Here is a 3,343-nt window from a genome sequence, read left to right as displayed (position 1 = left end):
GGAAAGAGTGTCCCCATGGCACAGGCCCGCCTGCAGATCGGTGGGCCCCGATCGCGGGCCAGGCCACCGTGGGGGCCCACCCGGGACCGGATCCCCCCGCGTCCCCCCCGAGGACTCCGCAGGCCGCTCTCAGAGCCAGGTCCCGCCGGTATGGACCTTGTCCATTTCACACCAGCAGGACCAGCTGAAAACGGGCGGCCACTCGGCCCATCGGGGCCCGGAGAATCGCCAGGGGGAGGGGGCACTGCCAACGACATGTGCGACATGATCCCTGCCCCCGCCAAAAAACCGGCGCCGGAGAATTTGGCAGCCGGCGTCGGAGCAGCGGGGCGGGATTCACGGGAGAATCCCACCCAGGATCTTTAGCAGATGTAGTTTCATATTCATTGATCAACAAGGAACACTCATTTCTTTTACTGTTAAAATGTGAAAACCAAAGATTTGTTGTGCAGATTATCATCAAGGTTGAAAAGGTTAGGAAAGAGGACTGCAAATCAAGACGGTCAATTAACTGTGCCATCTTGAGAGGTGCGAGGTAGATCAAAATATATTTCCCTAAAGGAGAGAGTCAGCCAAATGGTGAGTCACCCTGGGCTGTACTATTGTATATTCTATGAACATGTCTTGACATGAGAATGGAATAAAGAGAGAATTACTTAAAAATAAGGGGAGAAACCATGTTAAAAATGCATGGAGTCACATAGAGCTCCTGGATTGAATATAGCAAGAGTTAGGTTTTTCACCCTCAATACTTTTCGGCATAATTCTACTGTTAATTTCCAGAGAAATTAATTTCTAAACATTCTGGCTGCACTAACTATAAAGAGGAATTACACTGTTCCCTTCTGTCTTAGGAAGTAAACACTGACTGCTGCTTTAGGCAGCAGATCTTTGTTAATGGCAAATGTCCTTTTTCTCCCTCATGGGGGAAGCCAGAGGAAGGGAACAGAGAATAAGGTGGGTGAAAGAAAATGTGAGAATGAATCCTGTTTTGTATTTATCCTTCCCTTTCTGCCACCAGTAGCGAATGCGCCGAATAGAGGATTTTAGGAATATCGACTTCTAAATATTAGGGCAATTTAAGGGGTTAAAGGCCTGAGGCTATAGTGTGTTTGACTGCAGTGGTCATGTTTTTAAAGAGGATTTTGTTTTGCAGGGCCTGGGAGCTTTGAGGAGTCAGAAGGTGAAACTGACCAGAGGAATGTGGTTTTCAGTCTGGGCTGGTGCACTGTGGTTTGACTGGGAATTAGTGACCACTCAAGTGGATAGAGCTGTGAAGAAGGCCTATGGTGTGCTCGCGTTCATTAACAGAGGGATTGAATTTAAGAGCCATGAGGTAATGATGCAGCTGTACAAAACCTTGGTAAGGCCACATTTGGAGTACTGTGTACAGTTCTGGTCGCCTCATTTTAGGAAGGATGTGGAAGCTCTGGAAAAGGTGCAAAGAAGATTTACCAGGATGTTGCCTGGAATGGAGAGTAGGTCTTACGAGGAAAGGTTGAGGGTGCTAGGCCTTTTCTCATTAGAGCGGAGAAGGATGAGGGGCGACTTGATAGAGGTTTATAAGATGATCAGGGGAATAGATAGAGTAGACAGTCAGAGACTTTTTCCCCAGGTGGAACACACCATTACAAGGGGACATAAATTTAAGGTGAAAGGTGGAAGATATAGGAGGGATATCAGAGGTAGGTTCTTTACCCAGAGAGTAGTGGGGGCATGGAATGCACTGCCTGTGGAAGTAGTTGAGTCGGAAACATTAGGGACCTTCAAGCAGCTGTTGGATAGGTACATGGATTACGGGAAAATGATATAGTGTAGATTTATTTGTTCTTAAGGGCAGCACGGTAGCATTGTGGATAGCACAATTGCTTCACAGATCCATGGTCCCAGGTTCGATTCCAGCTTGGGTCATTGTCTGTGCGGAGTCTGCACGTCCTCCCCGTGTCTGCGTGGGTTTCCTCCGGGTGCTCCGGTTTCCTCCCACAGTCCAAAGATGTGCGGGTTAGGTGAATTGGCCAATGATAAATTGCCCTTAATGTCCAAATTGCCCTTGGTGGTGGGTGGAGGTGTTGAGTTTGGGTAGGGTGCTCTTTCCAAGAGCTGGTGCAGACTCAAGGGGCCGAATGGCCTCCTTCTGCACTGTAAATTCAATGATAATCTATGATTAATCTAGGACAAAGGTTCGGCACAACATCGTGGGCCGAAGGGCCTGTTCTGTGCTGTATTTTCTATGTTCTATGTTCTAGTGTGTTTTCAGAGGTAAGTTGTTTTGCAGCTTGGGCAGATGATGTCATTGCTGGGTGGAGCTAAGGGATGTAGAGATACATTTTGGAAAAGCTTTGGAGAGGTGTTGAAGTCTGATCTGTCTGACACAATTCTCTTACAATAAGATAGTTAGAAAAAAAGTAATAATATTTAAAGCAGATCAGTCTGGTCTGAGGACAAGGAAGAAGCTGAAACACATCAGGTGAATCAGCTCTTTCAATATATTCAGCCGGGGTCTGAAGGGGTTCTAACAGGTGCCAAATCTCTTCTGTAAAGCAAGTATGACTCTACGCCATGCACCTTTTAAGATGGATTGAGAGCTGTATGTTTCTTTTCTTATTGTTTAAAGGGGAATTGAGTAGTAATGTTTAAAGGGTCATTGTAAGCTGCTGTTTTTGGTTGTGAAGTTAAAGAGTTTAATATTGTATTCCTGATAACGTCTTGTTTTAAAAATACCAAATCCCTATTGCTTCATGCAATCACTCCTGGAGCAAATCATTCTTTACGCACAGTCTTACAAGTAAACTCAAATATTGGGGTTTCAGTCCAGTATTCTAGCCACTGTTGTGGCCTGGTCTGGGATTGTGATACGAATGAAAAGAAAGGGTTATAAATATGCTCATAGAACAGACAGGGCAGAAGGAGGCCATTCAGCCCATCGAGTCTGCACCAACCGATTTAAGCTCTCACTTCCACCCTATCCCCATAACCCAATAACCCCTCCTAACATTTTTGGTCACTAAAGGCAATTTATCATGGCCAAGCCACCTAACCTGCACATCTTTGGACTGTGGGAGGAAACCGGAGCACCCGGAGGAAACCCACGCACACACGGGGAGGATGTGCAGACTCCGCACAGACAGTGACCCAGCGGGGAATCGAACCTGGGACCCTGGCACTGTGAAGCCACAGTACTATCCACTTGTGCCACCCTGCTGCCCTTCATATGAAAAAGAAGAAAGTTGCTTGGATACTTTCAGTAGTTATAACACTTTGTTATAAAATTGAAAACAGCTTCTGGACTTCTTGATTGAATGACTCGGTGACTAAGTACAAGTTATTATGCATTACTAAGTTT

The 3,343-nt window shown here is 46.0% G+C and overlaps 1 pseudogene; it reads left to right on the top strand.

Annotated features, from left to right (window-relative positions):
• The first annotated feature begins 755 nt into the window (after nucleotides 1-755).
• Nucleotides 756-959, top strand: LOC140415718 (small nucleolar RNA U3; annotated as a pseudogene).
• Nucleotides 960-3,343: the final 2,384 nt, after the last annotated feature.

Source organism: Scyliorhinus torazame, chromosome 4, assembly GCF_047496885.1.
Source record: "Scyliorhinus torazame isolate Kashiwa2021f chromosome 4, sScyTor2.1, whole genome shotgun sequence".
Classification (NCBI taxonomy): Eukaryota; Metazoa; Chordata; class Chondrichthyes; order Carcharhiniformes; family Scyliorhinidae; genus Scyliorhinus; species Scyliorhinus torazame.
The sequence above is the reverse complement of the archived record's forward strand: the minus strand, read 5'-3'. Positions and strand labels throughout refer to the sequence as shown.